The 11,181-nt window shown below is 41.3% G+C and overlaps 1 pseudogene; it reads left to right on the top strand.

The window, feature by feature from the left end:
• Window positions 1–439: 439 nt before the first annotated feature.
• Window positions 440–11,181, top strand: part of LOC147437101 (uncharacterized) — a 28,253-nt pseudogene continuing 17,511 nt past the window's right edge.

Genomic DNA, 11,181 nt, shown 5'->3' with positions numbered 1-11,181 from the left:
AGGGTAACTAAAGTCAGCTGTAAATAAGTTTTGACAGGTTTTGACATGTTACTTGTTTTGACAGGTCTTGACATGTTTACCCTATGGCATTGAAACCACTTTGATTTATGCAAAAATCTAAGGTATTTATCCTATGTTTAATTTTTAGCAGAAGGTCAAGTGTTAAACCTAAGAGAGTATCTAGCTATTTAACTCCTAAGTGTTAACTCTCTCTCTCTCTCTCTCTCTCTCTCTCTCTCTCTCTCTCTCTCTCTCTCTCTCTCTCTCTCTCTCTCTCTCTCTCTCTCTCTCTCTCTCTCTCTCTGAAATCATAGCATTTATACATTATAACTGTTTCGTTGTTTTTGCACTTATAGTATTTTATAAAAGAGTTGATAGTTCTAGACAGAGTTTTGATTATGCTAGTGATTTTTTTTAATAAAGGTGTAAGATTTTTCTCATGGCTCCCAAACGCTCCATGAAAAAACGAGAAGCAAATTGTTCAGGGGGGATGACTCTACATTCTGGGGCTATTCAAGGAAGGCAAGTTATACTTGAGGATGGTTCCTCAAGGATTCTACCTATGAGTCCACCAAAGAAGTCTGTGAAGAGAAGAAATCCATGTGTGTATGTTGATGATGAAGCGTGGTCCTTGGACAGGTCTATAGATGGTGCTTCTAATAGCAATGCTATCACTCCAAATAATATTGGTCCATCTTTTGCTCCCACCCCACAAACTACCCACACGGAGACTAATAACCAAACCGAAGTAGATGACTTTTCAAAGCATAACAGGGTTTTTGGGGAGAATGTGTCTCTTGGGTTGATGAATGAAGTCATAAGTCAATTTCATATCAAAAGAAAGTCAGAGCCTCCTTTTGTTCCCTTATGTAGATTAATAGCTACAAATGTTGTTCGATGTGAAATTCGGATGCACCTTGGTTGACATCCACGTTCGATAGGGTTGGCTATGTCTCTTCAATGGGTTCTTTTATTGTTTCACTTAAAGGACGACATGGAGAAATAAAACATCTGATAGAAGATATGATTGAGAAGTGGGATCCAATATGGCAAAGACTTAATGCAGAATTTGAAAATAATATTGTGGGTGATTGGGTAGATCTTCGAGGCAAACTTTTTTTTGTTTGGGATGGTAACCACAGATTGAAAACTTGGATGCGACGAATTGAAGAAGGAAAATGCTTCTTTTCTTATTGTGTTTGAGTTTAGATATACATTGTTGCACTTGAAAAATCAATTTGGATGATGTTTCTTTTGTAGAGCACTCTGAGGATGAAAAATACCATGTGCAAGTTCATTGTGGATAGATAAAAAAGAAGGAAGCAGAGTTGATTTTGAGTCTTGATACAACAAACGAGTAAGGCATATTTGGTTAATTGTTGTTCAATTCTCTAGTTGTAATATGTTTTTTCATTTTCTTACCCGTCAACATTTTCTTCTAGAATCTTGCGGGCTACAGCTCCACCCAACTTGGCACATGAAGTATTTATGTTTCAAAGTTTGGTATTGCTAACAAATCAAGCATAATGGAATATCTAACTCCTGAGCAAAAATCTTGGATGGAGGTTGAGCTTAAATTGGAGGCTAGACATAACCAATGGATTGTGCCATGGTACTCAACGCCGTTGTTTTAGGGAAAAACTACTCCCCTGTTCATACTCACGAGCACGACACAGACAACATACTTATCATCCGATGACACGACTAACCCATAGGTGCACGTAGGAAATCTCGTTAGCTTGCCAGGCTGAGACCAATCTACACATACGCACTTTTATGATGCATCAATCACTAACCCTGGTAGAATGCAACCCACTCTATCCCTAAACGCTCACAACACAGTTTACACGTCCAATGAACTCGGAATCGCATCAAACTTACTAGGCACCATCCTCTCACTAGGATATACTTACCTATAATTCTAATCTCACCAGATTTGAACCCTAGTTATCTTGAATACAGTCGCAATAGACTAACAGGTCATAATCCAAAAGTGGGTGAAACTGAAGTTTATGAGTATCTATGTGTAGCTAATCTCTTTCTCATTCCATAAAGCACTTGATTATTGAAAACGGACACTATTTGTGCTACTTAGAAGCAAAACAAGCTCGAGGACGGATCGATCGAGATCAGCTTGAAAAGGTGAATGCGTGGCGTGGGCGCGTAGCTCTCGGAGAGACTACCGCGATGGTGTGGTCACGTCGTGAATCCGGCGAGGGAGAAGCGCATAGCGAAGAGGATAAGACACTCTCTCTCTCTCTCTCTCTCTCTCTCTCTCTCTCTCTCTCTCTCTCTCTCTCTCTCTCTCTCTCTCTCTCTCTCTCTCTCTCTCTCTCTCTTTCTCTCTGACCCGTACGGCACAGGATTAATATTCAAATGTTATCCAAAAAATGGTTCTAAGGTGACTTTTATACTTTTAGTCACCTTAGCTCAAAAATGTACATGGGGTTCTCTTACTCATTATTACAAAGTGGGAACAAATCTGAGTCCTGACTAACTGATTAATCTTTACATAACCCAGACGAATGGATCAAAATGATAAGACGTCTTTGACATAAAATGGGAATTTGATATGCTTTACAAGATGGGCTCATTACAACAGTTGGACCAATGGGGCTCCAACACTCCCCCCCTCCTAATTCATGTCTACCACGACATGATCATCTTTGTCTTCATTGTCGTTGTCGTCTTTCTTGGTTGATTTGATGTAGAAACGCATCATATCTCATAGAGTCGCTTGCCATTAATGGGCCAAAAATTTTTGACTTGTACATGAAGAAGCTTGTGTAAAATGCTTCTTCAAAGGTTTGGAGATGATAGCTTGGCAGAAACATTAGCCGTTTGAAATAGGCATACAATATTGGCTCCATCGGTGGCCCACTTAGATCGTATGACAACTCCGAGATGCTTCTTTCGGTATTCATATACTCTGACGTCCAGCTTTCTGAGAAGACTGTGAGACAAGCCAAAAAGGTTTGAGCTATTTTACATAGCATTTTGCAGGATAGGTCGGGAGAGCCTCTGAATTCTGTGATGGCGCCCTAAAGGGTTTTCACCATGTAAGAACCGGATATTCTCTCTCCCTCTGCTGGCCCTGGCAATACTGGATAATTTAGCTATGTCAGATTTCTGCTCTGTAGTGCTTTATGTTGGCTGTAGGTGTATGTCCGTGGAGTTGGGGAAAAAGTTCTGTCATTCCTCAGCTCGGGCGGTGCGTTGACTAAGTGGATCAGGTTATTAGGATGATCCAAGAGCCATTGACGCCTCCACTTTGGCTGGCTGTTTACTATTCTATTTTGTTGTTCCCGATCCTGTGCTTCTCCTTCAAACACTGGCACTTGTGCTTCGTTTTCGAGCTGCCTTTGATGTGTTAGAGTTTCGTATTTCAACAGAGCATAGGGTAACATAGGGGCATTCCATTCACTCCGTAGCTCTGCTGATGTTTTCCCTGATCTGGAGATCTCTTGTAGAAACTCCTTTTCTAGTTGCATCGCCTTGTACCATATCATTTCTGATTGTTTCTCCATCTTCTCGGCCAGCCTCTGCTCTTCCAATCTCGTGACTGAATCTTCTTCTGTTTCTTGGTCTTTGGAGCCAGTTTGATCAATTTGTGTATCTAGGGCATCCTGTTCATCTGTTTCTTCCTCATACTCATCTTGACCCCCATATACTTCGGCGAGTCCAGCCAAATTCGTTGTTGGTTGCTCCAGGTGAACTCGTACCTGTCCTTGGTGTTGCCTTGCAGTTTGTAGACTTGCAATTTGCGCAGCCATTGTTCTACTATTGATTTGTAGAGCTTGAAATTCCATTTCCTTTTGAGCGGCAGACTCCTCTAACTGTTTTAACTTGATGTGCATGTTTTCATTTTCTTCCCTGAGTGATTTGGAAACAATGCTTTCCATTTCACTGTCAGGAGCTGGTCCTTGTTGTTGTTCACTTTGTAAATCTGAAATTTGTCTTTGCAGTTGATCTTCTGCTCTAAGCGCCCTTTCGGCTATCATTAAACGCTGTTTTCTTTCCAACTCCAGCTCCCTCTTCAGTGCAACCACTTCTTCTTCTGGGTGGACTACCGATGTTGTTGGTAGCGACGTTTTTTGCTTCTTAGCTCGTTCAATTTCTCTTGCTTGGATATCTGTTACTGCTCTCAAATCTTTGACTTCAATTTGTAAGTCATCGATGACGACTTGCAAACTAATGACTGTCTCCAGCGCATCTTGCTTTTCTTTTTCCAACTTTTTGATGTGTTCATCTCTGTCACTGACATCTTCAAGGAATACGTTTATTGTATCTTCACATATGGCATTGAAGTCTTCAGACTCCTGTAAATTGTCTTTGAGAAGATTTACTGTGCCTTTGAGCCCCAAGATCTCAGCATCTCTGATGCTGATCAGCTTTAAAGTGTCCTCCCTTTGCTCTTGCAGTCTCAGAACTTCCTCATTTGTTTTTTGTAAGCTTATTTTGTTGGACCGGTTCTGATCAGCTAACCATTGACTGTGCAGTCTTGTGTGGCTTAGTATTGTCGCCATTGACTGCAAATCTTCATCTATAGTAGCTTCCAGCTCAATTTATTGAGAGGAGGAAGCTTTTTCTTTAGTCTGATCCACCTCCTTCTCCTTGCCTTTATCACTTTGTGATATGGTTTCAGTGTTTGGGTGTCCATCTGTTCTTTCTTCTTCTTCTTCTTCTTCTTCTTCTTCTTCTTCTTCTTCTGCATTGGGAGGTGTGTGAACTCTGTCATTACGATGTGAACTTTTTGAATGTGAAGTAGAGTCAACAGGTGGGCTAGATTTCCTTTCACTTGTATCTGGCCTTGGAGATGGCGGCGATGTTTCCTGATCACGTGAAGTGGGCCTCAAATGATCTCTCAAAGTTTGGAGATCCTCCTCTTCTAGTAGCAATTCTGGTTCATCCCTAGCATTTCTTTCTTGGATGTACCGCTCGAACCAGTCCAACTCAAAAGCTGGGTTGTTTCTATTCTTCATTCTCAGTGTGTAAGTGCTACTAGAAGGTTTCCAAGTGGCGCCTACATCGCCTTGTAGAGATCTTTCTAGAGAAAATCCTTCTAGCATCCTTTCCATTTTTGCTATCTTCTGCAACCTGGTGTTGTTTTCCATTTCCGCTTCTTTAGTCGGACATGTTCCTCTTCAGATCTTCTTTCTTCTTCCATCTTTTCTTGTGTACTTCTTGTTACTCTTTCCAGCCTGCGTCCTCCAATGGTGTTAATAGAGTCCGGTACTTTCCTTTGTGATCTGTCTTCGATATTCTCCCTTAATACCAGCCAGTCATTCTGGTGAGGGGCAGGTGGCAACTGATCTGCCGCGCCTATGGCATGGTATATTACTCTGGTTAGGACTTCTCCTCCTGCAATGTAATTTGGTATGTCTTGCCTTAGCTTTGTCATTTCTTCAAACAGATATGACGTGTGATCTACATAGAACTCATGGGTCATTCCCATAGCCCATGTCAGTGTGGTTGAGATGCTCCCGTGTGGTGTAGTGTATCTTGGCGGTCTTTTCCTGTAGCTCAACAAACACTGACTGTAGATCTGTGTCAGTTCTCTTACTTCCGGGTTTGCTATGAGTTCAAAAGAAGGTAGTTTGGACTTTTGCAAGTAGGCTGTGAGGTTTTTCCTTCTTTCCCTCATGTTGGCTCCTTGATCTGACAATTTCAATGCCTCTTTGATAATATCTTTGGTGATCTAGATCTCCAGCACTTCATTATCCATGCCTACTACTCTGCAAGTTCCATCTTCTTGGATAGTCTCTATTAGGTATTGTACCCTCTTGAAATCTATCCCTACAGGTGGTAGTGATACAAAGTTCCACAAGCCAACTTTTTTGAGCCATGACCTTTGCGGTGATCTTTTCAAGTAATTCTCTGCCTCCTTGGGAATCATCACTGTATCCACTAAGTTCCTTTTGTCATCCACATATGAACCTTGATAGATCTGAAAGGTTGCTGCCTGTTGCACGTCTCCAGGTATCCAGGTGGCTGCTGGCTTTAGGGAATTGGGTAGAAGTGCATAGGGTACTGCACCTTTCGTTGTCAGGTTCTTGCCTTTTCTTTTTCCCGGAGAAGTCTCCATAGATCCTGTATTCACAATTAACCGTTAATGCACAAACATAGTACTACTCTTCTAAATTGATTACCACTTAATCATGCATCTAGATGAGCCTTCTTAGTCCCAAGATTAGTTATGGTAAAATGTTAGCAGATAGACAAGCTCTTCCATTGTGCGACTTTGGCGGATTTAAATTAATGTTGTTGGTGAAGGAGAACAAGTCCAAATGCCTTGAAATTTTGTGAGGTGTATGCTCACAAGGCATGTAAGGTCACTCTATAAGCCCAAGCTCAAAATTTATTCATTTGCAACTTTTTCTCTGTCTATCGTGATAGACTAGCCTGTTTTTTTTTACCAAGGTCCTATTTTGCAGTTGTGCCTCCACCAATTGGTTTCCCATACCTTGTACATGATCTGATCCCATTTTCACCTCAAATGAATGTCAAGTGACCCCTTTTTGGATGAAATCCCCATTTTCTTGATTCCTTCCAAAGAGATGTTGGTCTATCTCCTTCATTTTGTGTTGTTTTGGGCTCAAACTTAGTGGGTGGTCTTCTTGCATCCTGTTGAAGACATCTGTTAATTCTAATTTTTGATAAGATGGTCCAGTATCTCTCTGCTTAGTCTATCGCGATAGACTGGTACTTAGTGTCAATTTGTCATTTTTTGGCACTGTGACCATCTGTCTGCCTTCTCCCAGTTGATGTAAGGTTTCTTGACCCCTCACATATGAATTTTACCTGTCTGCCCTTGAGATGTTCTGTTCTGACTCTAAGTTGTCACCATGTCTCTCTCAGCTTACCATAGGAGTCCATCCTGTCACCAAATTTGGTGTACTGCCTTCATGTGTTTCCTCAAGTCTATTTTGTTAAAATTTTGAAGTCTTTCCCCCAATTACTGGTGCAGCAAGTCTATTGCGATAGACTAAGTTATTTGGCCAAAAAAGATCCTTCTTGCACTTTGACTTGATATTGGTGGTTAATAATCCTTGTTAGCACCCCTCATGAAGCTAAAGTCAAAATTTCACTTGTCTAAGTGTAAATTCAAGTCTATCGCGATAGACTAGTACTTGGTCATTTTTACCAGTTGTTAGTTGACCACCATGGTGTTAATAGGCCCTCCTAGACACACACATCAAGTTTTAATCAATTTAGCAGAGTGTACTCCCTGTTTACAGCACTTAGCTGGTCCTGGAGTCGAAGTAGACTACTTAGGTGATGGTCGTCGTTCCTTTTGGTCATTGTATGATTCCGGTTGTCTTTTATTTCCTTTTGACCTTCCACCCAAGCAGTCAGTTGTTGTTTTGGTGTTCACAACACCAAGAACGACCATTTGGACATCTTTCTGGCCTGTTGCCGGCATTTGCCCTAGTGGAAGAGATTTTTTCCTGAGTGGACACATTCCATCTCGTAGTTGACCTCTTTTGGATGTACCTTGTTGAATTTGGTGTCATTTTGTCACTTGGTCGGCCAGTTAGAGTATCGTGACGCTTTGTGCGGTTTTCGTCCGATAGGTACTTTAGGCTCCGATTTGACGAACTTTTTCAGAGTCTAACACTTTAGTCGGTTTCTCGAGGTTATTGGCTTGCTGTCTATGAATTTTGGCTCATTTCCGATCACCTTGGTTCAGTTGCCCTTTTGCAGGTCCTGTGAAATTAGGGTTTTTTGAGCGGCTTCCTTCGCGCTTCCCGAGGTCATAGGCTCGATCCCTAAGCTATAGGCATTGTGCCTTTCAATTTTGGTTCCATTTGGTGGCCTCTAGGTCTCCCTAACAACCATTCTACCGTATGTGTGCACAGGTTGTGATTGTGATGCCGACGAGGTTTTGCGACTAACTGAAGCAAACAACACTTAGAGTCAGTGTTGACGAGCATACCTCTCATTTCTGATGTCGATCCGGTGACCGTGCATGATGGATGAGCTCCTGGAAGTCTCAACTGCTGTAGGGAGCTCTCTCTCTCTCTCTCACTATGGAAAATGACTCAAATGAGAGATTTCTAGCCTAGCCTCTCTATATGTAATCGAGACTTCGACACCAAATTTTCTCACCTTTTACCTGTGGCCATAACTTTTTGCGAGATGCAGTTTAGGCTCGCAAATTTTCTGATTTGGACTTCGGTTGCTCTAGTTTTACCATTTTTGTAGATTTCTCATGTTGGAGGTCCCTTCATGACGGTGGTCATTTTGCCCGGTCACCTTTGCAGTCCCTATTTTTTCTACGTCTTCTTTACCTTGCTCCGATCAGACATCTCTTCTTCTGTGTTTCCATCTGGATGACGGATTTTTTAATATAATTTTTGCTAGAAAATGGCTAAAATAAAGCAAATAAATCCCGAAAATAGCAATTCTAACCTAGAAAAATGCCAATGAAAAGCAAAACACTTTGTAGCTCACTTTTCTCTCGTCTATGTACAATCTCCCTCATTATCGTCAACCTTGGCCTATTTTTTGTTGTTTTTAGACAGTTTTTGGCTAGATTTGACTCTCTTTATAGTCTATACACATCCCTAGGGGCTCATGAATGATGATTTGGTCCCCAATTTAGATTAATTACGAGGGCATATTCTTTTTCCCAAAATCACACAATAAAACGCAAAAATGGTTGAAAAATTTCTCACAAACATTGCCCTCTAATATATGACATGAGTCCGCATTTGGAATGCCTCCCTCCCTCCTTGTTGGAGTCCTCCCGGACGACAAGGTATCGTCAAGGGTATGTGATGTGCATGGGTGTGAACTCGTGCTAATGCAGGCCTTGTAATATAGCCCTATATGCCTTTGCAGTCAATGCATGTAGAAAGAATTTATGCAGTGCAAGAGGAAGTTATAAGCGATTCGCTTATTGGCATTTGTCGTTGAGGCTTCCTGTGGTATCTTGAGTTGGCTGGCAGATTTTCTTTGCAAGGAGCAGTTGTAAATCTGCCGCCCTTTGTTTGATTGTTTTCCACTGGTTTTGAATTGGCGTAAGTGGTTCCTTTGAAGTCGATATCGTCATAGCTGGTGGAACATTCTCTTTTTCTGCTTTGATGACTTGGGTCTTATAGATCCTTGTAGTTTTTGTTGTTGATTCTGTTTGTTTCCTCGTGCTGTTTGCATGATGTGGCTTGACCTTGACAGTTGTAGATAATTGCTCGATTGTCATCTTTGGTTTCCCTTCTTGTGTTGTTGGCCCATTTTGAATTAGAAATTTTGGCCGCCATACCAATATAGTCCATTGCGTATTCGACAGATTGACTATTGTTTTTTGAAGTTTTGCTGGCTTTCGGTGTTTTATCTGTTCTTCTGAATCCTTTTTTTTTTGGAATTAGGCTGTCCTGCCTTACCCAAACTTTGTATTTCCTCTTTTGATGTAATTGGGCCTCTATCAGCTCTATACGCCGTACCCAAACTTGCCTGGTTCCCTGCATGGTTGCTGATTTTTAATAAGACGTTGCTGGACTTATAAAATTTGTTTGTTGTGGGGCAGATCTTTGCGGTTGTATTGACTTTTGTTTCCTCCTTGACATGAATTGTTTATATGATAATAAGGGTTCTGAAAAGTTTTCATTTCTGAACAGTGCTTCATTAGTATCCAAATCAATGAATATCCTGTTAGCTTTCATCCATGACACTGCTAAGATACACAGCGTTGCTGATCTACCTGGTGGCAGTACATGGAATTTTGTAGTGTACGGGTGTGCCTGCACTGTGATTGGTATTATAATAGACCACAACGTGGTCACCTCATCACCCGATGCTACTTTCAACCGATGTGTCTCTGGGATCGTCTTCATTGTTCCAAGTTTCTGAAAGAGCTCAAAGCTGATGACACTCATTTTTGCTCTAGTGTCAAGCAATGCATAGATTTCAACTTGTTTTGTGCCTGCATAAGCTTTTATGTAAGGACTACACCATGTATCTTCCAAGTCGTCGATGATGCTATCGTCCTGAGCCCTAAGTTCTGTCATGGTCTTTTCTAATTCATCGCTTTGTGTATCCGCTTCAATTGTTTGGGATGTTGAAAGAGGATATTCGTCAGTCATCATTGGGGTGACCATGTTTATTGTCCAGAGAAACTGCCTTCCTTTAGCAATCCGTTCCTTTGCTTCTTGTTGTGCCTGGTCCTGAATTCTTTGTTGTTCCTGTCTATAGTTTTTTCCATAATGCAGTTGAAACAACATTTCCGGTGTTAAAGGTAGATGATATTTTTTTAAACGACACCCACTAATCCAGTTCGGCATTTCTTTTCCATCTAGTGTCGACAGTTTTACTGCTCTGCTGGACGATATTTCTTGGATCAAATAAGGCCCCATTCCCCTTTTCTTTAGCTTTTTGGCATGTTGTTTAAGGGTGTATACCAAGACATAGTCTCCCGTTTTAAAGTCCTTGTTTTTGACATGTTTGTCAAAAAACTCTTTCTGTTGTCTTTTTTTTGCATATATGGCCGCTACAGCATTGAGTCGTAACTCATCTAATTTTCCAAGGTCCTCTAACCGTTCGGAGAGTTCATGCCCCGTCCAATTTAATTGTTTGGCTACCCTTAGTGTGGGGATCAAAAAGTCAATAGGTAATATTGCATTTAACCCATATACCATATTAAATGGTGTAGCATTGAGTGTTGTTTTATATGCAACTCGATAAGCCCACAATGCCAAATAGAGCATCTGATCCCAATCTGTTCTTGTTTCACTAACCAGTTTCGTAAGAACCGTGCACAATATTTTGTTGGTCGCTTCCGCTTGGCCATTGGCTTGTGGATGATAAGGCGCAGATTTGCGATGAATTACCATAAACTCATTTAAGAGATGTTGGATAACTTCATTTACAAAGTGTGTCCCTCTATCACTCACCAGCTTGATTGGAAGGCCATAACGTGTAAACACATATTCATATAAGAATTGTGCCGTGGTTCTAGCGTCTACTTTCGTTGTTGCTTTTGCTTCCACCCATTTGGTCATGTAGTCCGTGGCCACTATGATATATTGTGCTTGTGAACGATACGCTGGTGGAGTGATAGGACCAACAAAGTCCAATCCCCATTTAGCGAATGCTCGAGCACTCATCATTGGTCTTAAGGGCATTTCGTCTCTTTTAACTAGTACCTTAGTGCGTTGACATTCATCACACCTTTTCACGAATTCT

Source organism: Adiantum capillus-veneris, chromosome 17 (genome assembly GCF_014529385.1).
Source record: "Adiantum capillus-veneris isolate H3 chromosome 17, ASM1452938v2, whole genome shotgun sequence".
In the NCBI taxonomy this organism is placed as follows: Eukaryota; Viridiplantae; Streptophyta; class Polypodiopsida; order Polypodiales; family Pteridaceae; genus Adiantum; species Adiantum capillus-veneris.
This window is presented reverse-complemented; position numbering and strand designations above follow the sequence as displayed.